The sequence below is a fragment of the Dendrobates tinctorius genome, unplaced genomic scaffold (genome assembly GCF_039654945.1).
Source record: "Dendrobates tinctorius isolate UK_male_01 unplaced genomic scaffold, ASM3965494v1 ptg000067l, whole genome shotgun sequence".
Taxonomy (NCBI): Eukaryota; Metazoa; Chordata; class Amphibia; order Anura; family Dendrobatidae; genus Dendrobates; species Dendrobates tinctorius.
The window spans coordinates 4,751,874-4,777,774 of NW_027361735.1; the positions used below are offsets into that span (position 1 = coordinate 4,751,874).

Here is a 25,901-nt window from a genome sequence, read left to right on the forward strand (position 1 = left end):
AATAAACCCTTTCTTTCCTTGTAGGTTAATTCTACATGAAGAAAAACAACTAAGAATAATGTAGAATGTATTGGGGGAGGTGGAGGAGACATTAAAGGCATAGAGGTTTAACCCAATCAAATGGAATAGCAGGAATAATTTTTTTTTAAGACATTCGGAGTTACAAAGATATTGACTATGTTAACCTTTGTTATATTTTGTCAGATAAGTATGTTTCACTACTTCCGTGCTCTTCACCTTCTTTTTTACTCTCCCACACTTTCTCCTTCATGATCCTCAGCAGCAGCATCTTTTTTTATCAACTTCTTCTTCACCTTATTCATCTTCTTCTTCTTCACCTTCTTCCTATTATTCCTTTTTTTTACATTCTTCATATTGTTCTTATTCAACTATTATTCGTCTTCATATTCTACTTCTTCATCTTCTTCCTATTCTTCTTCTTCATCATATTCTTATTTGTGACAGTCATTCCTGTAGTTGTTATCTATAAAAGTTTGAAGATTACACCTTCCGTTCTGCCTGTCACAAAAGATTTACAACAGGATTTGTCCGCGTTCAGATTGGCCTGCAGCAGCAGGCATTTTCCAGGGGCAACACGAGGAAGAATGGACTCACCCCCACACACTGCTTAGTCTCCTTCTGCTTATAATTTAGATAATATCTTTTGCTCTGATTTTTAGTCTTATGCTTAATGTTCTTCTGCTTTTTGTTCTTCTGCTTCTTGGTCTTCTGTCTCTTGTTGTTCTGTATCTTGGTGGTTGTCTTCATGTTCTTTGTCCTTTTGGTCATCTTCTTCAGAGTCATCTTTTTGGTCTTCTTTGGGGTGGTCTTCAGGGTTGTCGTCAGAGAGATCCAGAGTGATTACCAAAAACCATTTCAAAAAGCTTGAACTTGGAAATGTAGTAGAAGGTACAAGAAGGCTGAGGAACTGCCGAGAACCACCTGAAGGTACTGGAACCCGGATGGGTAGCAGAAGCTGCAAGAGCCAATGGCACTACCGAGGACCAGCTGACGGTACTGGAACCCGGTTACTAAGCAGGAGGTACCTGTGCTAGAAATCACTACCAAGGACCAGCAGACGTTGCTGGAACTCGGATACTGAGATGGAGGCACCTAAGCCAAAGGCACTGCCGAGAACCAGCTGACGGTGCTGGAACCCGGAGGGGTAGCAGAAGGAACAAGAGCCAATGGCACTACCGAGGACCAGCTGACGGTACTGGAACCCAGTTACTAAGCAGGAGGTACCTGTGCTAGAAAGCACTACCAAGTACCAGCAGACGTTACTGGAACTCGGATACCGAGATGGAGGCACCTAAGCCAAAGGCACTGCCGAGAACCAGCTGACGGTACTGGAACCCGGATGGGTAGCAGAAGGTACCCCCGAAAAACAACGTTGCAAGGCCGCGAGCCGACCGCAGTTACCGAAACCCACAGTCCTACAGGGGGTGCTTGTCCTATTGGCACTACGGAGCCAGCCTTTATTGCCAGATCCCGCAGCCCACATAGGAAGCACATAAACTGCGGGCACCATAGAGTCGGCTAACCCGACTGCAACACGACAGGACAACGTATTGGTGCCAAAGTGACGTTGACACTACCCGGAAACAGCTGGCGTGCTGGAACCAGGCTGGGCAGGAGGGAGTACCTGTGCCAAAGACACTTCTGAGCAGTAACTGGCGGTGTTGTAGCCCAGGGATTACAGTAGAAACATAGTGTAGCCAGAGGCCTAATTGGAGCAAGTTTAAAATCTGGAGTAGTGTGAATGTGGACAGAGCAGGAGAAATTGCCGGACACACAGCAGGGGATCAGCTGACGTTACTGAACCCCAATAACACTGGAGCATATGTTGACTGTGCAGACGACACTTCTGAGCAGCAACTGTGGGTGTTGGAGCCCAGAGTCAATCATGGAGTAGGCTTAGGCCTAATTGGAGCAAGTTTAAAATCAGTTGTAGTGTGAATGTGGAGGGAGCATGAGATATTGCCGGATACACAGCAGGGGAGCAGCTGACATTACTGAACCCCACTAACACAGGAGCTAGTGTTTTTCTCTGTTCAGACGGCACTTCTCAGCAGCAACTGGCGGTGTTGGAACCCAGGGTCAATCGTGGAGTAGGCTGAGGCCTAATTGGAACAAGTTTAATATCTGATGTTGGGTGAATTTTGAGGGAGCAGGAGATATTGCCGGATACACAGCAGGGGAGCAGTTGGCGTTACTGAACCCCACTAACACAGGAGCTAGTGTTTTTCTCTGTGCAGACGGCACTTCTGAGCAGGAACTGGCGGTGTTGGAGCCCAGGGTCAATCATGGAGTAGGCTGAGGCCTAATTGGAGCAAGTTTAATTTCTGATGTTGGGATGAATGTTGAGGGAACAGGAGATGTTGCCGGACACACAGAAGGGGAGCAGCTGGCGTTACTGAACCCCACTAACACAGGATCTAGTGTTTTTCTCTGTGCAGACGGCACTTCTGAGCAGCAACTGGCAGTGTTGGAGCCCAGGGTCAATCATGGCGTAGGCTGAGGCCTAATTGAAACAAGATTAATATCTGATGTTGGGTGAATTTTGAGGGAGCAGGAGATATTGCCGGATACACAGCAGGGGAGCAGTTGGCGTTACTGAACCCCACTAACACAGGAGCTAGTGTTTTTCTCTGTGCAGACGGCACTTCTGAGCAGCAACTGGCAGTGTTGGAGCCCAGGGTCAATCATGGAGTAGGCTAAGGCCTAATTGGAGCAAGTTTAAAATCTGATGTTCGGATGAATGTGGAGGGAGCAGGAGATATTGCCGGACACACAGCAGGGGAGCAGCTGGCGTTACTGCACCCCACTAACACAGGAGCTAGTGTTTTTCTCTGTGCAGATGGCACTTCTGAGCAGCAACTGGCGGTGTTGAAGCCCAGGGTCAATCATGGAGTAGGCTGAGGCCTAATTGGAGCAAGTTTAAAATCAGTTGTAGTGTGAATGTGGAGGGAGCAGGAGATATTGCCGGACACACAGCAGGGGAGCAGCTGGCGTTACTGAACCCCACTAACACAAGAGCTGGTGTTTTTCTCTGTGCAGATGGCACTTCTGAGCAACAACTGGCGGTGTTGGAGCCCAGGGTCAATCATGGAGTAGGCTGAGGCCTAATTGGAGCAAGTTTAAAATCAGTTGTAGTGTGAATGTGGAGGGAGCAGGAGATATTGCCGGACACACAGTAGGGGAGCAGCTGGAGTTACTGAACTCCACTAACACAGAAGCTGGTGTTTTTCTCTGTGCAGAAGGCACTTCTGAGCAGCAACTGACGGTGTTGGAGCCCAGGGTCAATCATGGAGTAGGCTGAGGCCTAATTGGAGCAAGTTTAAAATCAGTTGTAGAGTGAATGTGGAGGGAGCAGGAGATATTGCCGGACACCCAGCAGGGGAGCAGCTGGCGTTACTGCACCCCACTAACACAGGAGCTAGTGTTTTTCTCTGTGCAGACGGCACTTCTGAGCAGCAACTGGCGATGTTGGAGCCCAGGGTCAATCATGGAGTAGGCTGAGGCCTAATTGGAGCAAGTTTAATATCTGATGTTGGGATGAATGTGGAGGGAGCAGGAGATGTTGCCGGACACACAGCAGGGGAGCAGCTGATGTTACTGAACCCCACTAACACAGGACCTAGTGTTTTTCTCTGTGCAGATGGCACTTCTGAGCAGCAACTGGCGGTGTTGGAGCCCAGGGTCAATCATGGAGTAGGCTGAGGCCTAATTGGAGCAAGTTTAAAATCAGTTGTAGTGTGAATGTGGAGGGAGCAGGAGATATTGCCGGACACACAGCATGGGAGCAGCTGGCCTTACTGAACCTCACTAACACAGGAGCTGGTGCTTTTCTCTGTGCAGACGGCACTTCTGAGCAGCAACTGGCGGTATTGGAGCCCAGGGTCAATCATGGAGTAGGCTGAGGCCTAATTGGAGCAAGTTTAATATCTGATGTTGGGATGAATGTGGAGGGAGCAGGAGATATTGCCAGACACACAGCCGGGGAGCAGTCGGCGTTACTGAACCCCACTAACACAGGATCTAGTGTTTTTCTCTGTGCAGATGGCACTTCTGAGCAGCAACTGGCGGTGTTGGAGCCCAGGGATTACAGTTCAGGTGGTAGAAACATGAACACAACAGGAGACCTGGATACTGTTGCGAACCAATTATTTAATCTGGAAGAGGACTGGCAAATTCCAGCGAGATCCAGGCCTTGTTCATTTTCAGAAAAGTAAGCTGTTCAACGTTATCGGAGGTTAGTCACATGCGACGGTCTGTTAGTACACCACCTGCGGCACTAAAGACGCATTCCGATAATACACTAGGAGCAGGGCAAGCCAGCACCTCCAATGCATACTGGCTAAGCTCTGGCCATGTATCCAGCTTAGAGACCCAAAACTTGAAGGGGGAAGAGCCGTCTGGGAGTACACTGAGTGGGCAAGACATGTAGTCTGTCACCATTTGATGGAAACGTTGCCTCCTGCTGACTGGAGCCGTCTGTGATGTGTAGACATTTGTGGCGGGCACACAAAACTTTGCCACATTTGGGCCATACTGGTCTTGCCTTGTGCTGAGTCCTGCTTCTGCTCCTTCTTTGTGAAGAGCTTCCTCCACTGCCTCGATGCACAGAGCTGCTTTGTAAAGCACTAGCAGCACTGCTCTCGGGTGGAATGAAGAACATGATGAAATGCACCAGTGTGTCTTGGTACTCCCGCATTTTATGCTCCCGGTTCAATGGTGTTATGAGGCTTTGTAAGTAGTCCCAGTAGTGAGGATCTAGGAGGGTGTACACCCAATGATCAGCCGTATTGAGAATGTGGGCGATGTGGCGGTCGTTTCTCAGGCACTGCAGCATGAAATCAACCATGTGCTGCAGACTCCCAACAGGCCAAGAAACGCTGTCCCCTGCTTGAGGCGTCATCTCTGCCTGCTCTGCATCACCCCACCCTCGCTCTACATACTGACTACTAGAGCATTGTGTACCTCCCTCCTCTGGAGAGATGTCTTCCTCCTCCATTGACTCCTCCTCATCCTCCTCACAAACTGTCCCCTGCCTAGGCCTTTGTGAGGAACCACGTTGCGCAGACTGTCCAGAAGCAGATGGCATTTGTGACTCCTCATCCTCCACCTCTTCCAAAACCTCCTCCTTTAGCGCTTGCAGTGGTTTTTGAAGCAGGCAGATAAGGGGGACAGTCATGCTGACTAGTGCATCATCTGCACTCGCCATCCGCGTGGAATCATCGAAGGCACGCAAAACGTGTCAGCTGTCCTTCATAGAGGCCCAGTCAGTGGTGGTGAAGTGTGAACGGCGTGCAGTGCGACTTGTTTGTGCCTGATGCAGCTGGTACTTCATTACTGCTGCCTACTGCTCACACAACTGCTCCAACATATGTTACGTTGAATTCCACCTGGTGGGTAGGTCACATATGATGCCATGTTCCGGAAGATGGAATCGTCGCTGCAGAGCTGCAATGCGTGATCTTGCCATGCTGGAACGCCGCAAGTGAGCGCACTCTATGCGGACCTTGTGCAGCAGTGCATCAAGATCCGGATAGTCCCTCAAAAAACTCTGCACGACCAAGTTGAGCACATGTGCCAGACATGGGATGTGAATGAGGTTGCCTAGGCCCAGAGCTGCCACCAGATTTCGGCCATTGTCACACACTACCAAGCCTGGCTGGAGATTCGTTGGCACAACCCACACGTCGCTCTCCTGCTTGATGGCATTCCAGAGCTCCTGCACTGTGTGGCTTCGAGTCCCCAAAGAAATTAATTTCAGTGTGGCCTGTTGACGTTTGCCCACGGCTGTGCTCATATCGGTCGTAACAGGTAAGCATTCACGGGTCCATGTGGAGGTAGACCGTGACGGCTCCTGCAGCGCTGATTCAGAGGAACTGGAGTATGAGGAGGAGTCAATGTGTACAGACTGGATTCCTGCAATCCTTGGAGTTGGCAGAACACGTACAGTGCCACTCTCAAGATCTCTAATCGGCTCCACATCATTTACCCAATGGGCAGTGAGGGAAAGGTATCGTCCCTGTCCATGGTTACTGGTCCACGCATCGGTGGTCAGGTGGACCTTGCTACTGATGGCGTTTAGTAGCGCATGTTTAATTTTTCCCTCCACATGCTTTTGCAGGGCAGGGACTGCTTGCCTGCTGAAATAAAAGCGACTGGGCACATTGTATTGTGGGACTGCCAATGCCATGAAGTTACGGAAGGTGTCAGTCTCCACCAGCCTGAATGAGAGCATTTCAAGGGCCAGTAGTTTTGCAATGCCAGCATTCAGAGCCTGTGCTCGGGGATGGTTTGCCGAGTATGTCTGCCTTTTCTCCCATGTCTGTGCTACCGATGGCTGTAGAGTGGCCTGGGAGTGTGAAGATGACAGGGAACGTGGTGCTGTGGGTGTAATTACACTGGGTCACTGTACAACAGTGCCAGAGGTTCTTCCATGGCGATCCTGTGAGGAAGCCGAACCAGCTGTGTGTGAGCTGGAGGAAGAGGCTACAACACGAGCAGAAGAGGTGGTAGGTGGTGCTGTAGATTGGCCTACATCTTCAGTGTGTCTTTGTAACTCCACCACGTGCTTGGTCCGCACATGTTTCCACATATTTGTGGTATTAAGGTTGCTGACACTTTTCCCTCTTTTGACTTTCTGATTACACAGCTTGCATTTGACAAAGCAAATGTCATCTGCAACTGTGTCAAAAAAGGACCACGCACTGCAAGTTCTGGGAGCACCCGTTTTGGGTTTTGGAAGAGGAATGCTCCTAATGGGTGCCGAAGTGGAGGCTACAGGCAACCAAGTCTGCCCCCTCCCTCTCCCTCCTGTCTTGGCCGTTCGGGGAATCTCTTCCTCAGAGCTGCTCCCACCACCTTCCTGTTCCTTACGCCATGATGGGTCAAGGACCTCATAATCTACACTACCCTCTTCAAACACCTGCTTCTCCTGGGTAGTCTCGCCAGCACAGTACGCACCAGAAAGTGGCACCTGAGTCTCATCATCAGATGCGTACTGACGTGTGCTGACCATAGGCACTGGCCCACCCGCCTCTTCAGATTCAGAGGGACAAAGCTGTTACGCATCACCGCATGCTCCCTCTTCTTCACATTCTAGAATGCTGCTTGGCTGGTCCCCTCTTTCCAAGCAAAAAACCTCCAAAAAATATTTTGGGATCAAAGACAAAAAGGAAACCAAGGTAGCAACAGAAAAAGTGATCCCTAAAATTTCACTTTTAATCAATATTTAAAATCTGGACAATCCCAGTTCATAGGGACTAGGGTAATATTTAAACAGACACCAGACAAAAATAGTAATAGATACTCCAGGCCACTAAACTCACCCTAATGGGCCCTGGCAATCACTGCCTAACCGCGGAGGTTGGCACCCTAGTTGTAGACGATAGTGGCGCCCCCGCTCAACGTCGGTGACCCTAATACACCCTAAGAGACCCTAGTCCACAGCGAGGATACACAAAAAAACACACAAACACACAGTAACCACCCGAAAAAACCCCTGGTGGAGAGACTATATAACGTCTCTAAGATATTTGACTTATCTCGTACTAGAATCATGGGCATATAGACCCACCCCAAATAATATCTCGTAGTAAAAAATACTGATATATGGCAGCTTATAATGACTTATCTCGTAATAAAAAGGCTTATGCTGCAAAAAATGACAGACCTGATATAGCCCCCCCAAATAAAAAGGGAAAAAAAGAAAAAACGTTTATACAGTAAAAAGTGCAGCCACAAGGATGCACAATCCAAGCACTTCAGGTTACATAACCACAAGAATTATCCACCAGATATAAATTAGTGGCATGAAAATAATATACACAACGCTTTTTAAGTCATAAATAGTGGACATAATAGTCCTACATATAAACAATGGTGGCAACAAAAAACAATCCCTGATTGCCAGGTTGCCCTAGTACAAAAACATTTTGCCATCCATCAAACAATAGGTCTGTCAGCGTTATGAAATTAGTAATACTTATCAGCCATCAGAAGATATGAGGCCCAGCCCGACGCGTTTCCCCCTCCTAGATATTGAGGGTTCATCAGGGGCAAAGAAGAAAAGGGGATTCCATCCCCCTGGCCGAAAGATCAGTGCAGTGTGCGGCGTCTTTTCCGTGTCTCTGAGACTCATATTTACCGCGTTCTAGTTGTGACGTCACTTCCGGTGACGCGCCGCGATCACGTGTGGTGTAAACGATAATCTTATTGGAGGGATTTAGAAGCATGGAACACCGGAAACGTCACTTTCGCAATGATCACACATAGTGGGGAAGAGTTATGATGGACACCATCCTGCTTCCTATCCAATCATGCACCAGCGGCGTCACTTCCGGACTCGTACCCCGGAACTTGCGCTTCCTATACATCGCGTCTTGCATCACCCAAATTATATCAAAGCATAAGATGGATCCATGTAGCAGCTCATAATTTTAGATAATCGCTACAGAATATAATATTATAATCATATGTCATTACGAGAAATATTAATAATAACTCAGTAAAAAAATTCCAGGACATCTCCAACAAAATAGAAAAATATATAAAGATATCCCTTATGGGTAGAGCATTAGTCATCATGACAGAGCCCTCAAGAGACCTCTATGTATCCAAAAGAAGAAAATAATAAATAACAAAGTAACACAATGGACACAAAAAATAGCATACTGGATTCATCGAGTACCATCTTATAAAAAGCTAGTAAAATTCAACTGTTCGTTTAAGCCATTAGGGCTTTGTGATTCAAGCCAGAAAATCCAACGTGTCTCACGTTGTAGGATTTTCTTGTCCCAATCCCCCTGTCTTGCCAGGATTTGAACTCTCTCAATAACACAGAAACCAATCTGCTTCTCGTCCCCACCATGAACCAGGTTAACATGGCGTGCTAATGGTGTATCTCTCTTATGTCTGATATCACCCAAATGTTCACCAATACGTATGCGGAGCTCACGTTTGGTTTTGCCCACATAATCTCGGGGACAAGAACATTTGCATAAGTAAACAACCCCTGCAGTTTTGCAATTCGCAAATGAATTCATCTTGTATATCCTTTTCGTGTAAGCACTAGTAAAGGTTTTCGAGGGTATAACATACTTGCAAAAACTACAGTGTCCACATCTGAACGTTCCAACCTGCCTATTTGTTAACCATGTTCCCTCCTTCTTCTGAGGTTCAAGATGACTCTTTACCACTATGTCTCTGATAGATTTACCCCTCCTATAAGTCACTGAAGGTCTAGAAGGAATTATCTCTCTAATATCCCGATCGGTCCTGAGAATAGCCCAGTGTTTCTTCAAAATCTCCATTACTCTCCCTGACTGATCATCAAACGTGCCTATCAACCTAACAAGGCTGTCAGGGTTTTTCTTCTCTCTCGGGACCAATAAAGATGATCTCCTTGTCCGTCTTGCCAGATTGTAAGCTGGCTGAATAGTATTGATGGGGTAACCCCTGTCCCTAAACCTACCCCATAGATCACCTGATTGTTCCTCAAAATCACCCCAGTCAGAGCAGTTCCTCCTAAGTCTGAGAAACTGCCCCCTGGGGATACCACATTTCAGGGGGGAGGGTGATGACTCTCCCATCTTAAAAGACTGTTCGTTGATGTGGGTTTACGATACAGGGATGTTTTTAGGGATCCATCCCTTTCAATGGATATTGTAGTATCCAAGAAAGTGATGCTATCCCCCCCAATCTCATGTGTAAAGAACAAACCCATCTCATTCTTGTTCAAATAGTCCACCAAGGACTTGAAGGACTCCCGGTCTCCTGCCCATAGGACGAGAATGTCATCGATGTAACGTCCCCAAAACACAATGTTAGGGGACCAGACGACATCCTCGTCCCTGAACACCACAGTGTCCTCCCACCAGCCCAGGAGCAAATTAGCATACGTGGGGGCACAAGGGCTCCCCATCGCAGTGCCCCTGAGCTGGTGGAAGTATCTGCCATTAAACAAAAAATAATTATGGCAGAGTACAAACTCCAGAAGCTGTAACAAAAATTTATTGTGTGCCCCCAGATGAACCCCCCTACCTTTAAGAAAGTAGTCGACCGCCTTTAGGCCTTCAGTATGTCTAATACTGCTGTACAGAGCTTCTACATCAATTGCTGCTAAGATACTACCTGGGTCAACTATGATCCCCTCTAGTTTATTTAGGAGATCCATAGTATCTCTAAGGTAGGAGGGAAGGGCCAACACAAATGGTCTCAACAATTTATCCAAATAGACACTGGAGTTTTGGCACAGGGCGTCGATCCCAGAGACAATTGGTCTCCCTTTTAGTGGGTCAATACCCTTATGAATTTTTGGTAATGCATAAAATGTTGCAATGACTGGCCATTTTGGCAACAGAAAGTCAAATTCATTTTTTGAAACTAACTTTGTTTCGAGGGCTTTCATCAGGATCTTAGACAGTCCAAAACTAAAGTCCTTTGTGGGATCTACTTTCAAAGTCTCATAAGTCGATTGATCGGACAGAATAGAGAGACACATCTCAATGTATTTATCCCTTTCCAGGATAACTGTATTGCCTCCCTTATCTGACGGCTTCAATATAATCTGCATGTTGTTCATCAACCCTTCCAGGGCCTTTCTTTCACAATAAGAGAGAATGGGTTGAGTCTGTTCAGTTTTAGGATTGATATTACGAATCTCGTCAGAAACTAGCTGAAAAAGATGTCAATGCACCCAATCTCCCCTATCGGGGGTGTCCTTTTACTCTTTAATTTCAGATCTGAAAATGGTCCAGCCCCAATTTCCCGTTGTCCTTCCTCTGCCAAATTGGTTAGAAGAAGAACATCAGGAAATTCCTTCAATGTTATACCTAATTGCTGACACTTAGCCTTGTCACCCATAGCAAAAAATTTTTTCCATTTCAATTTCCGTATAAACAAATTAATGTCTTTTATCCATTCAAACGGATCAAATTTAGTAGTTGGTACAAAGGAGAGTCCTCTACTCAGGACATCAATCTCCACATTTGTAGGAGCATAAGAGGACAGATTAATAATCTGGTTGTTATACCCCCTCTTCATCCCTACTTGGTACGTTCCCTTAGTTTGTAGGGAGCCAAACCCTTCGGTTCTAAAAAAGAGGAGGAGGGGGATGATGATGCACCAGCCGTAGAGGAGGGCTGATTTATATGCCCTGAAGTAGTATTCATTTGTGCTCTTCCATAGAACCTGTCTGTTTCCTGCCATCTTCTACCACCACCTCTACGACTGCGTCCCCTACTTCTGTAGTTATTTTTTCTACCGTGATATCCCAGATTTCCCTCAGCGTCTGATGACTCAACCTCTGAGGATGATATATCTGTAGGACAATTTTTCTTATCCGAAAGAGCAGGATATGCCCTCTTTTCTTTAAATTCTGTTGTATCCCTTATAAACCTCCTATGTTTCCTCTCTTTAATATACAGTTGATACTTCTCAACCGCAGTTTTAAGATTCTCCGCCTTTGTAGCAAAATCAGTAGTTGTTTTAAATTTCAGCACATTCTCTGTCAATTCCTTCACCTTCAGGGAGGTTTTGTCAAGAGTGACTTTCTCTTCATCCAGCAACACCTGCATTAAACGTAGGGATGAGGCAGTTAGTTCCTCCTCCCACTTGTTCAACAATATTGGGGTTCTACATCTAGGGGCAGGTGTCAAATGAATCCTCAGCCCCCGTGGAACAATTTTTTGTTTAATATAGTTTTCTAATGATTGTACTTCCCACCAGGATTTAATGTTATCTTTAAATGCCTCAAGCAGATCGGAAAACAGTGTCCTGAGAGAGGGACCCGTAGCAGACAAGGAATCAGTTTCTAATTCTGAGAATACCTCTTTAGCATCATCTAGCCATCTCTTAGTGTCAATGGGACCCGACAAAAAACCAGCCATGCTAATCAAGCAAAAAACCTCCAAAAAATATTTTGGGATCAAAGACAAAAAAGAAACCAAGGTAGCAACAGAAAAAGTGATCCCTAAAACTTCACTTTTAATCAATATTTAAAATCTGGACAATCCCAGTTCATAGGGACTAGGGTAATATTTAAACAGACACCAGACAAAAATAGTAATAGATACTCCAGGCCACTAAACTCACCCTAATGGGCCCTGGCAATCCCTGCCTAACCGCGGAGGTTGGCACCCTAGTTGCAGACGATAGTGGCGCCCCCGCTCAACGTCGGTGACCCTAATACACCCTAAGAGACCCTAGTCCACGGCGAGGATACACAAAAAAACACACAAACACACAGTAACCACCCGAAAAAAACCCTGGTGGAGAGACTATATAACGTCTCTAAGATATTTGACTTATCTCGTACTAGAATCATGGGCATATAGACCCACCCCAAATAATATCTCGTAGTAAAAAATACTGATATATGGCAGCTTATAATGACTTATCTCGTAATAAAAAGGCTTATGCTGCAAAAAATGACAGACCTGATATAGCCCCCCCCAAATAAAAAGGGAAAAAAAGAAAAAACGTTTATACAGTAAAAAGTGCAGCCACAAGGATGCACAATCCAAGCACTTCAGGTTACATAACCACAAGAATTATCCACCAGATATAAATTAGTGGCATGAAAATAATATACACAACGCTTTTTAAGTCATAAATAGTGGACATAATAGTCCTACATATAAACAATGGTGGCAACAAAAAACAATCCCTGATTGCCAGGTTGCCCTAGTACAAAAACATTTTGCCATCCATCAAACAATAGGTCTGTCAGCGTTATGAAATTAGTAATACTTATCAGCCATCAGAAGATATGAGGCCCAGCCCGACGCGTTTCCCCCTCCTAGATATTGAGGGTTCATCAGGGGCAAAGAAGAAAAGGGGATTCCATCCCCCTGGCCGAAAGATCAGTGCAGTGTGCGGCGTCTTTTCCGTGTCTCTGAGACTCATATTTACCGCGTTCTAGTTGTGACGTCACTTCCGGTGACGCGCCGCGATCACGTGTGGTGTAAACGATAATCTTATTGGAGGGATTTAGAAGCATGGAACACCGGAAACGTCACTTCCGCAATGATCACACATAGTGGGGAAGAGTTATGATGGACACCATCCTGCTTCCTATCCAATCATGCACCAGCGGCGTCACTTCCGGACTCATACCCCGGAACTTGCGCTTCCTATACATCGCGTCTTGCATCACCCAAATTATATCAAAGCATAAGATGGATCCATGTAGCAGCTCATAATTTTAGATAATCGCTACAGAATATAATATTATAATCATATGTCATTACGAGAAATATTAATAATAACTCAGTAAAAAAATTCCAGGACATCTCCAACAAAATAGAAAAATATATAAAGATATCCCTTATGGGTAGAGCATTAGTCATCATGACAGAGCCCTCAAGAGACCTCTATGTATCCAAAAGAAGAAAATAATAAATAACAAAGTAACACAATGGACACAAAAAATAGCATACTGGATTCATCGAGTACCATCTTATAAAAAGCTAGTAAAATTCAACTGCTCGTTTAAGCCATTAGGGCTTTGTGATTCAAGCCAGAAAATCCAACGTGTCTCACGTTGTAGGATTTTCTTGTCCCAATCCCCCTGTCTTGCCAGGATTTGAACTCTCTCAATAACACAGAAACCAATCTGCTTCTCGTCCCCACCATGAACCAGGTTAACATGGCGTGCTAATGGTGTATCTCTCTTATGTCTGATATCACCCAAATGTTCACCAATACGTATGCGGAGCTCACGTTTGGTTTTGCCCACATAATCTCGGGGACAAGAACATTTGCATAAGTAAACAACCCCTGCAGTTTTGCAATTCACAAATGAATTCATCTTGTATATCCTTTTCGTGTAAGCACTAATAAAGGTTTTCGAGGGTATAACATACTTGCAAAAACTACAGTGTCCACATCTGAACGTTCCAACCTGCCTATTTGTTAACCATGTTCCCTCCTTCTTCTGAGGTTCAAGATGACTCTTTACCACTATGTCCCTGATAGATTTACCCCTCCTATAAGTCACTGAAGGTCTAGAAGGAATTATCTCTCTAATATCCCGATCGGTCCTGAGAATAGCCCAGTGTTTCTTCAAAATCTCCATTACTCTCCCTGACTGATCATCAAACGTGCCTATCAACCTAACAAGGCTGTCAGGGTTTTTCTTCTCTCTCGGGACCAATAAAGATGATCTCCTTGTCCGTCTTGCCAGATTGTAAGCTGGCTGAATAGTATTGATGGGGTAACCCCTGTCCCTAAACCTACCCCATAGATCACCTGATTGTTCCTCAAGAGAGTAATGGAGATTTTGAAGAAACACTGGGCTATTCTCAGGACCGATCGGGATATTAGAGAGATAATTCCTTCTAGACCTTCAGTGACTATTAGGAGGGGTAAATCTATCAGGGACATAGTGGTAAAGAGTCATCTTGAACCTCAGAAGAAGGAGGGAACATGGTTAACAAATAGGCAGGTTGGAACGTTCAGATGTGGACACTGTAGTTTTTGCAAGTATGTTATACCCTCGAAAACCTTTACTAGTGCTTACACGAAAAGGATATACAAGAAGAATTCATTTGCGAATTGCAAAACTGCAGGGGTTGTTTACTTATGCAAATGTTCTTGTCCCCGAGATTATGTGGGCAAAACCAAACGTGAGCTCCGCATACGTATTGGTGAACATTTGGGTGATATCAGACATAAGAGAGATACACCATTAGCACGCCATGTTAACCTGGTTCATGGTGGGGACGAGAAGCAGATTGGTTTCTGTGTTATTGAGAGAGTTCAAATCCTGGCAAGACAGGGGGATTGGGACAAGAAAATCCTACAACGTGAGACACGTTGGATTTTCTGGCTTGAATCACAAAGCCCTAATGGCTTAAACGAGCAGTTGAATTTTACTAGCTTTTTATAAGATGGTACTCGATGAATCCAGTATGCTATTTTTTGTGTCCATTGTGTTACTTTGTTATTTATTATTTTCTTCTTTTGGATACATAGAGGTCTCTTGAGGGCTCTGTAATGATGACTAATGCTCTACCCATAAGGGATATCTTTATATATTTTTCTATTTTGTTGGAGATGTCCTGGAATTTTTTTACTGAGTTATTATTAATATTTCTCGTAATGACATATGATTATAATATTACATTCTGTAGCGATTATCTAAAATTATGAGCTGCTACATGGATCCATCTTATGCTTTGATATAATTTGGGTGATGCAAGACGCGATGTATAGGAAGCGCAAGTTCCGGGGTACGAGTCCGGAAGTGACGCCGCTGGTGCATGATTGGATAGGAAGCAGGATGGTGTCCATCATAACTCTTCCCCACTATGTGTGATCATTGCGAAAGTGACGTTTCCGGTGTTCCATGCTTCTAAATCCCTCCAATAAGATTATCGTTTACACCACACGTGATCGCGGCGCGTCACCGGAAGTGACGTCACAACTAGAACGCGGTAAATATGAGTCTCAGAGACACGGAAAAGACGCCGCACACTGCACTGATCTTTCGGCCAGGGGGATGGAATCCCCTTTTCTTCTTTGCCCCTGATGAACCCTCAATATCTAGGAGGGGGAAACGCGTCAGGCTGTTCCTCATATCTTCTGATGGCTGATAAGTATTACTAATTTCATAACGCTGACAGACCTATTGTTTGATGGATGGCAAAATGTTTTTGTACTAGGGCAACCTGGCAATCAGGGATTGTTTTTTGTTGCCACCATTGTTTATATGTAGGACTATTATGTCCACTATTTATGACTTAAAAAGCGTTGTGTATATTATTTTCATGCCACTAATTTATAACTGGTGGATAATTCTTGTGGTTATGTAACCTGAAGTGCTTGGATTGTGCATCCTTGTGGCTGCACTTTTTACTGTATAAACGTTTTTTCTTTTTTTCCCTTTTTTTTTTGGGGGGGGCTATATCAGGTCTGTCATTTTTTGCAACATAAGCCTTTTTATTACGAGATAAGTCATTATAAGCTGCCATATATCAGTATTTTTTACTACGAGATATTATTTGGGGTGGGTCTATATGCCCATGATTCTAGTACGAGATAAGTCAAATATCTTAGAGACGTTATACAGTCTCTCCACCAGGGGTTTTTTCGGGTGGTTACTGTGTGTTTGTGTGTTTTTTTGTGTATCCTCGCCGTGGACTAGGGTCTCTTAGGGTGTATTAGGGTCACCGACGTTGAGCGGGGGCGCCACTATCGTCTGCAACTAGGGTGCCAACCTCCGCGGTTAGGCAGGGATTGCCAGGGCCCATTAGGGTGAGTTTAGTGGCCTGGAGTATCTATTGCTATTTTTGTCTGGCGTCCCCTCTTTCCAAGCCAAGAGATTAAGAGAACAGAAGTAGAGAATGAGATGGCTCCTGTCCAGGGCTCTCTGACTGCCTGGGCAATTTGGCAGGTGGTGAAGAGACAGATGCCCATGATTCTAGTACGAGATAAGTCAAATATCTTTTGGACCTGAGAGGAAGTGGAAGTAATTGAAGTCGATGCATTAGCTGCCATCCATCCGACAACGGCTTCAATTTGTTCCTCCCGCAGCAGTGGGGTACGGCGAGCTCCTACAAAGCTGCGCATAAAGGACTGTTCCCTGTTAAAACTGGGGGATGCTGAGTCACTGGTGCCCGCAGCAGGCACAGAATCCCCACGTCCTCTCCCTGCTGAAACTCCACGCCCACGACCACATGCCTTACTCCCTGCCTTCTTCATCTTGGTAGACTGATAAAGATAGGCAGAAAAGTACTAAGGGCTTAGTGTGCTTATTCCTGAACAGCTGCTAACAGGTATAATAAACAATAATTTTATAAAGTGTGTGGACTACACTTTAATATGATCTAATGTGGCCTACACAACTGTAAAGTGGAGTGTTTGGTGAACTTTATTTACGTGTTTTTTTTCAAAAAAACAAAACAGATGTGACCAAAGATGTAAAAGCGATAGTATCACAAACTTTTTGGAGCTATTACAATGCAGGAAGGTAACCTACAATGCAATAGATGAGGCTCCAAAAAATAGGCTAATACTAATCTGGCTGGGGCTGCAGGGCACAAGCCAGCAAAAAGGCTCCTCTATCTACTCTTATATAGTGTTTGCAACCAATCTAGCTGGATACGGATGGAAGCACACTAATAGGAGAAATTCAGGAAAAATAAGCAGCACTACAGCAAAAAAGGACAATGTATGAGGCAGTGACGCACGCTGAGCGGACTACACTCAGAGGTGGCTGCAGAACACACTACAGCGTGAGCTGCACTCACACACAGAGACCTCACAGACAGCCGTGAACAGTGCAGAGAACTGTGCACTAGCACTGAAAGGCTGCAGAAAGGCTCCGCTATCTACCCTTATATAGTGTTTGCAACCAATGTAGATGGATACGGATGGATGCACACTAACAGGAAAAATCAGTAAAAATGAGCAGCAATAAAGAAAAAAAATATGTATGAGGCAGTGACGCACACTGAGCGGCCTACAACCAGAGGTGGCTGCAGAACAAACTACAGCGTGAGCTGCACTCACACACAAAGACCTTGCAGACAGCTGTGAACAGTGCTGCAAGGCAAAAGAAAGCTACAGCGGTTCATAAAGTAGCCTGGGTAAAGCACTATATAGAAAATCGCTATCTCTAACTGTCCCTCAGAGTCTGAACAGCAGTAGCGTCCTGTCCCTAACTGAATTATAGTGCATCGTGACATCATTTCAGCAGCCAATCACAGCCATGCCATTAGTTAACATGCCTACATGCCTAACAGGATGTTCCCACACTACTTAGGATTCCTCATTGGCTGAATCAAATCAAACTGGCTCATAGCATTATGGGAACTTTCGATTCCGGTATTCGATATGCTAAAAGTATCGGAACTCAGTATCGGAATTCCAATACTGGGAATATCGGCCGATACCCGATATTTGCAGTATCAGAATGCTCAACACTAGTTTGGACGTGTAATAATTATACTGGAGGATTCAAGAGTCTCTTTGCGTGGAACAAGACAATACAGGATACAGTTTGTAGGTGAAAAATTCTATATTGATAACACACGGTGCTTCACACAAGTGTACAGAAAACTGAAGTCCATAACACTTAGAATAACTACTGAATACAACTTATCAAGTCCGCTGGAAACCTCAGTGAGAAATGCAATCAACAAAACAATCTGTGAAGCGTAGTCTATACTTGAGAAGGCTGGAAACAAGTAAGTCCGTGTCTAGTCCATGCACAGATAAGCAAGTCCAAACAAGATGTTATATTATCCAGGGAGGCCTGATAGAAGTCTCAAATTAAGCAGAGCAGTCCTGAGCTTTGCAGATAATTAAACAAAGGCAGAACCTGAGCTACTACCAGCTTACGTGTTTAGCAATTGCAGGTGAAGGTCAGCGGCACTAAGGAAGAATCAAGAGCAGTCAAGCGCAGAAGGTACACTGGCACAGATGAATATGTGGCGCCCCTGAGGCTCAGTCGCCACAGAGGTACTGCACCTTCTCCTACCAGGTAAGGTGGAAACTCCTTGCCGCACTCCACCACCTGCATCCCACACACAGGATAGGTCAGTGGGGCCACATAGCAGCTTCAGGCTGGGAGTAACAGAGCACCCTTCATGGAACCCTGCTTCGTAACACGAGATGTGCTGGGAGTTGGGTGGAGTTAGTATAAGAGACTAGGAAAGATAGCATTTAGGTGTTCAGTCTGAGTGGAGTCTGGAGGGAGTCTCAGGACAGTCTGAGAGAGGAGAGTCTGGGGCGAGTCCCAGAGGTCCCTGGAAGAAGGGATGGAGGAAGGAGTGCTGCAGCTCCCTCAGTGACCTGAGCCAGCTGGCACGGGAAAGGAAAGAGAAGTAGAGACGTAGAACTGTAACCTGCATTTCCATAAGAGAGAGAAGGCCAAGTACAGAGCGAAGAGGAGTGAGAACAGAGAGGAGGAGTGGGTTGGATAGGAACCCTGCCTATAGGTTCTCAGTGCAAGGCCAGGGCCCGGTCCCGAGGTTGTATGGACATTTATGGTTCTGCAGCAGACACCGGTGGAGTAGTTGGCTGTAAATGCACTACTCCCAACCAAGGCTTGGGACACAACAGCGAACTGATAGAGAGCCGGGATTCAGGACAAGGGAGTCCCCGAAGCAGGCTACAGCTGTCTGTCATACAAGTGGAGTCGTTAGGGACATCTGATAGGAGGAACTTCAGAGAACCACGGTACTGGAGCTCTTCACATTAAAAGGCGCAATAGAGGAGTCGTTCAGGAAGGCACACGTTGGTGGGGTGCTGGCAGGGAGAGTCCTATCTTGCCTGGAAGTTGGCTGAGCCTCTGCCCCGGAGGACACGGTACCGAAGCAGGCACCAGTGTGCACTACAAACTGTGAGTAAAGCTTTGAAACTGCAAGCTCTGGTGTCCTCCATTCATTCCCGCATCAGCACCGCTACATCTGGGTATCAACATCTACACCATTCAGTGCCTCTACTTCTCCATCGCCCCTACACTGCCCTGGGGTTACAGCTTCACCTGTGGGGAGCTACACCATCTAAGCTGCAACACACCATCAGCCCCAGAGGATCTGCACGCAGCATTGGCTAACACCTCACTTGCCAAACACCACAGGTGGCGTCACGAACTTTCCATATAAACTAAATTACAAACAACATCTCAGCCATTGACATTGGGCACCCAGGGCCACGGACCGGGTCACCGCTGCTCTGACACATCATCCCCTGATACCGGCCCGGTACTGAGTACCCCACAGCCCTGGGTGAAGTCAGTGGGGGCAACCCAAAAAGAGCAGGACCCCAGAGAGTGAGGAGCAGGATATTCACACAGGTTTGCAGGAGCAGCCAGGAAGCCAGGAAACCACCAGGAACAGAGCACAGGCAGAATATTCGTGCATATACTAGAGTATGGGGTGGAGTTATAAGGCAGGAAGACAAGGGGCACATGAAACAAAAGGCGCCATCTTAAAAAAGGGAAGGCATGCCCAAAAGGTAACCTGACAGGGCGCTTCTGTACATAGCAACCACAACTCGTCTGGATATCACAGCCACAGTCGGAATTCTCTGCCGACGTGTAAGAAAGTCATGCCAAAGAGACTGGAATGCAATTAAGAGAATTCTTCAATATCTTAAAGAAACTCAAGGGCTAAATCTCAAGATATATGCATCAGGAGAACTCACTCTCAGAGTTTATGTGGATGCAGATTGAGCTGGAGATTCAAGTGATCGGAAATCAACAAGTGGTTACTTGTTCAAGTTAGGAGAAAATTCAATTTCTTGGTACAGCAGAAAATAAGTGTCAGTCGCATTATCTTCTACAGAAGCAGAATATATGTCTGCTGCTTATGCAAGTCAAGAAGTAATTTGATTGAAACAACTTTTGAAAGATTCCAGCAAGCCATTAGCTCAACCAACAGTTATCTATGAGGACAACCAAGGATTTGTTAAACTTGCCAGCAGTGAGAAGATTAGTGCAAGGACTAAACATATTGATGTAAAACATCACCACTTACGTGACTTTGTGGAACGTAGTGTAATCGAGTTTATTTATTGTGAGTCTGACAAGATGATAGCTGATGGTATGACAAAGCCATTATCAAGAGCGAAGTTTGTGGACTTCAGAAACGCAATGGGACTAACAGGATAAGTGGCTGTTGAGTGGGGGACGTTGGAATATGTTCAGTACAACAACTCCATTCTTGTCTATGAATGTTCAGTTGCTAGATTTGTATGCTGGTTGTAAAGTTAGCACACAAAAAAAAAACTCCCAGAGGCTCACACAGGGATAGCATGTGACTGTATTTCCTGTTTTTCCTGTGTCTGTGCATGAGAGAAGCAGCCTGCTGTAGATGCTGCACAGATAGAGATGTGAGGTTCTAGCAGGAACGCAGGATGCAGTGACGAGCAGGAGGCAGAGCAAGAGTTAACAGGTTTTTTATAAAGAGTTATTATAACAGTGAATACTCCATGCAGGGAGAGAGGGGTTGAGGGAATATAGGTGAACAAGGCACGTGCAGTAATAGAGCAATAGTAGAAGTTCAAATAATGAGTTAACTTATCAGTCTGTGGTTCTCGGACAGAGGAGGCTGGAAAATCCCACAATGGCGCCATAGATGACGTGTGAAATTCCCGAACTGGTACCAGAGAAAGGTGAAGCACTGTCTCTTAACTGAGGCAACGTATCCTGGCCTTTCCTGGTCCTGGAACAAGGTACTGCTCGGATGGGTAACTGCAGCACCGCGTTTGGTGAATGAAGTCCCGAAGTGGAGGCCGCGATTACGCTTCAGCGTCATAAGTACTGTGTCGCAGGCCAGCAAAAGTCAGCGGTAAAGAACGGTTTGTCTTAGTCAACAGGAGTGATGGTCTCTGGAGGTACACAGTCTGTGTGCGCAGGGATGAAAGAGCGCAAAGCAGGCCTGCTCGTTGGCGTTGGTCTGCAGAGAGGCAGTCCACCTTCTCCTGTAGCACCCACTGTCTTCCCGCTAAAGGCCCTGTACTGGCGCACCCCGTCCTTTTATATCAGACCCGGCCCCTACAGTCAGGTGCAAAGGTCTCTTCCAGTCAGAAAGTCTTTCCCCCGGCAACAATGGTGACAGTCCCGACAGTTCCGGCCCTGACACGAGAGAGATACCACCATCCCGGTCCATCTCCCTACAGAGACACACAAATGATTTATTCCTGATCTATTAAGCTTATCATATATTGTTCCTGATTGTTCCTGAATAAAGAAGCTCTGTTGTCACACGCTTGGAGAGTATCCTGAGTAATCCGTTGCCAGCATAGTGATTCCCTATCTGTCCCTTTACTCCCTTTCCCTGGGAAATATTTACAAGTTTTCAGTGAGAAAGGTGAATCCATGGGTTCCTTTCAGCCACTCTTACTGCAGTTGGAGTTGTTGGCAACACTTGGAATGGTCCTTCCCATCTTGGATTATGCTTCTTTTCTCCATGTTTCACTATTAATCCTTGAGGAACGGCTTGCCTCGAATAGAAGTAGACACCTCCTTGTTTGTTAGCTTCTTTGTCATATAGTCTGCTAAAGTTTGGTCAGCTTCCTCATAGTGCCTTACAAATGGTCTAAGCTTGATCATAACATACAGTCTGCCATACATCATTTTGAATGACCTGTGGGAGGTACTGTAGAAAACCCAGTTTTTCCTTGTATCTTCCATAATATTCCTGAGTTTGTTTTCACGTATCAAGTATCTCATTATGTGTTTCTAACAGCTATGCCAACTGAGGGTGATATGCACAATGATTTTTCAGCTCTATCTTAAAACTTTGTCCCAGTGCTGTAATGATTTTATTTACAAAAATTGGAATGTTATTACAATATATCCTCTCTGGTATTGCTCCTTTACTGTATCTTTTGCTGGCTCCTCCTCCTCTCATCTTCCCCTGCCCAGGTGATAGCTGTGGCGAAATAATTGCTGTGAGCGGGGAAGCTAGGAAAAAAGGACGGGTGCGCAGAAGGTTTGTGCCTTCTGCGCACCCGTCCTTTTTTCCTAGCTTGTGACGTCACAGAGCTCCGCCCCCCAATCGCGCCCCGTCCTTGCTGCTGCTTCCGGCCGGAGCACACGAGGTGCCTAGCGTTCACCCGCTCCCCCGCTACGTGCGGTGCAGTCTCATCTTCCCCGCGCACAGCAATTATTTCGCCACAGCTATCACCTGGGCAGATCACGGTACTCAGCAAACGGCACAAGTAAGTTAGATCAAAAAGCCCTAATTGGGCTAACTGATCACTTCAACATTACAATATTAAGTGATTTATTTTATTTATTTTTTCTATAGTGCCTGACATAACTAGCAAACCTTGCTCCTACTCTATTCAGCTAGCAGGGATTATTATAAGCACTCCATCAGTGAAAAAAGCAGTTACTGCCAAAAACTCCATTACAACGCTTATATGAGAGGATACTGTTCCTGTTTACCTCTTTCACACCAATATAAGTAAGTGGAGAGGCATTTTTACAGCTGTGACATACTATCACGGTTATTGGTATTAACTATATCTAATTCTACCTGTTCAGCACTGTACCAATGGGCTGCCAGCAAGCACTACGGTACTCATCTGAAGGAAATTGCAACATCAAAAAAACTCCATTATAAAGGAGGATACTGCTCCTGTTTACGTCTTCCACACAAATAGAAGTGGAGAGGCACTTTTACAACTGTGTCATATTATCACGGTTACTTGTATTAATTATATCCAATTCTATCTGGAAATAGCAACATTCAGAAAACTGTAGTGAATATAGTCAACCTACTAACTTTTAGTATAGATATTAACATTATTGATAATCTAATTTTATCAATATATTCCTTCATCAGTATCACTGACCACTACAAGAAACTACGAATACAACATCACGGGCGAGGCATCTGCTAGATAAACGCCTTAAATTTACTAAGAATATTTCATTAACACTTCATTTAAAAGTAAGTATTGGTCTATAATTTCCACCCCTTCCCCCCCCCCCCTTGTTTTTGTCTACTACAGACCTTGCTGGTCCCATACATCTGCTCAGTACAGCGCGGTAAGGTATACAATTCTACAGTCTTTAGTTTCAAACAGGAACCGACACAGCCCTGTCTCCCTACCTGCTGCATCTGAGCTACATTTTATAGCTAGGTAGCGCCCGTGTATATTGTAATCTATTTATCCCAAAACTTGGTATGATTTGTTTCACTAGTGCTTTTGCCACTGTCTCAGCTTCTGGGTTAACACTATGAAAGACGTCTATCTATTTTATCAGTGCATCAATAATTCACTAGGCAATATTTTTCCACATCACATTTATATAATTCTTTGAAATTCATGCATATGTGTTGGAATGTGTATGGTGGTTGTGGGAATTGCCCTCCACTAGGTCTCAAATTCCACTGGGAATTATGTTTAGTATACTCAGCTCTGACCCCTGTTTAACCTTATAGGGTGTAGTTTTTAGGATAATATAAGAAATAGCATGGAAAGACAACATATTAAAACATTACTTTTACTAATAACGCAATAAAATTCTATGAGATTACCATTAGCATAAATCAGATGCATGTTGGTAGAGATGTAGTTCATATTCAAAGGCACAACACGCTCTCAATGATTTATGACTAAAACACAAAAATGAGAAAGTGTTTGTGCAATTAAAATAGTTTAAATCTTACTCATTTGAGCCGATGGGTCTCCAACTGCTGCACTCCAGGGAAGCATAGATATGATCTTTTTTGCTATTTTCCCTGTTGTGCCCCGATTGTTCGCTCCCTCCCTAACAAGGACAGTATCCAAATAGGCTCTATAATCAAACCCTACAAAAAATATCCCTCCTGATGCGTTTCTTTTCTCAATAGTGAGATGTCATCAGGGGAGTGTTACTCATATAAGGGGAAGGAAAAGAAAAATAAACAGGCATGTGTATATTGCACATTGCCCCTATTTTAGTAAAGTACTGGGTAGAGTTGAGCGACTTTTGGTTTTTTAGGGTCGCGTTTCGTTTCGTGAAACCCGACTTTATCAAAAGTCGGGTCGAGCAAGATCGTCCGATTATAGGGAAAAGTCGGGGTCGTCCCGAAACACGAAACCCAATGTAAGTCAATGGGGAATAAAAGTCGGCAGTGAGAGGAGGACAGGAAACACACCTACAGTGCCCATTTGAATGCCAAAAGCATCAATTCTTCTTACTTAAGCTTGTCAACCTTAATTAACTTCATAATACAAGTTACGCACTGAAAAATGGGGGTTATTTGGCTAAAGTTGTGGGGGGGGGGAGGGCTGGCTGCAGGTTTTCATGTGCCCTGGGCGAAAGAGCGCCCCTTTAACACATACCACAACTCATCATGCTCCGATACGGCAGATAAATAGCGGTATAGTACAATGAAAAATACCTCACTTTTTACATCTCATGACGAGGCCCATCTATTTCTCCATACAGAATCATTGGTCCCATATAATGTTTGAAACAGTATATGATGAGCTCCACATAATGCTACAGTATATGTTGGTCCCCATGGATGAAGCTCCACTGTCTTATGGGCCCAAATAATGCTCCAAACATAATGGGCCCCATTTCTAATGCTCTAGTGTATAATGCGCCCTGTAAATGCTGCTCCAGTGTCTGATGTCCACCTTTGGAATGTTCCAGTGTATGGTGGGCCCCATCTATCATTCTCCAGAGTATAGTGCTCCCCAAAAATTGCTGTCCCAACATTGAAAACAATCAAATAAGTCTCCTCGCTAGGGAATCCCTGTACTTGTCTGGACAGGTGCTGTAGCTTGCTTAACAGCTCGCCAGCCGTTCTCACGCCCAGTATGGATTGCACGTGATTACACAAAGGTTAGAAAGGGTACCGTATCCATATGCTTATGCATGCTTATGCATGATTTGAGAGACCCCACCCCTCTCTTGTGTGACATGCACATAAGGAGCTGTCTTGCATCACGTGCCCATACCAGAAAGCGCCTGTCTTAATCCTGCTCATTTAGACACAGTTCATATGTTCAGGTATTAAATACATTAGATAGGGACTGCTTCAATACGGGTTACCTTTACGTTGGTGAGGCAGCTTGGTATACATTTTTTTGCAAAAAAACGTATCGACTAAATACCCTGTGTTTGTTATTACCTTTTATCAGCACTTGCTGACTACTGTTATGTCTTATTGCAAGGTATTTTTGCACATTTGTCATTCTGTGCTTTTTGCTTGTGTTTCAGTCAGGGTGGAGTGAACATGGTCCAACAGACTTGTTCACATTGTGCATGTCACATGTGTGTTTTTAATCCAGTTTTTTTCATGCTTATGCATGATTTGAGAGACCCCACCCCTCTCTTGTGTGACATGCACATAAGGAGCTGTCTTGCATCACGTGCCCATACCAGAAAGCGCCTGTCTTAATCCTGCTCATTTAGACACAGTTCATAT

General features: G+C 45.1%; 1 long non-coding RNA gene across 1 annotated transcript in view; it reads left to right on the forward strand.

The window, feature by feature from the left end:
* LOC141095137 (uncharacterized) overlaps positions 1 to 23,431 on the forward strand; it is a 42,481-nt gene extending 19,050 nt beyond the window's left edge. Inside the window, exons 3-5 of the long non-coding RNA XR_012233317.1 lie at positions 22,779 to 22,937; positions 23,018 to 23,138; positions 23,319 to 23,431. This is a non-coding gene — a long non-coding RNA (uncharacterized lncRNA). The remainder of the gene's footprint in view (positions 1 to 22,778; positions 22,938 to 23,017; positions 23,139 to 23,318) is intronic.
* The last annotated feature ends 2,470 nt before the right edge of the window (positions 23,432 to 25,901 follow it).